Raw genomic sequence first — 337 nt, forward strand, 5'->3', positions numbered from 1 at the left:
ACACAGCTATTCCTTTGAAAAAAGCTCAAGCACATAAAAGTCAGCTCGGGAGACCGATACCTGATGGCGGAGTTAAATTTCGCAAGGTGAAGGACCAGCTTAGAATATCCCTCGGCAACACTTCCCGCACCTTGAAGAATGTGGAATCATATGACATCAATTCGTCCACTCTGGGCTGGAGGGACCTCAGGCAGACGGTCATTAGCATCATGGACTGGTCGATGACCTTCAGAAGCGGCAAAGGCGACACCACACTGCCTTTCCTCAAATACTGATACTTCCCTGTCTTCTGGTTGTAGTTCATTTGTGTATTCTGCTGATTAATAATAATGATAAT

The sequence above is a fragment of the Penaeus monodon genome, chromosome 25 (assembly GCF_015228065.2).
Source record: "Penaeus monodon isolate SGIC_2016 chromosome 25, NSTDA_Pmon_1, whole genome shotgun sequence".
Lineage (NCBI taxonomy): Eukaryota > Metazoa > Arthropoda > Malacostraca > Decapoda > Penaeidae > Penaeus > Penaeus monodon.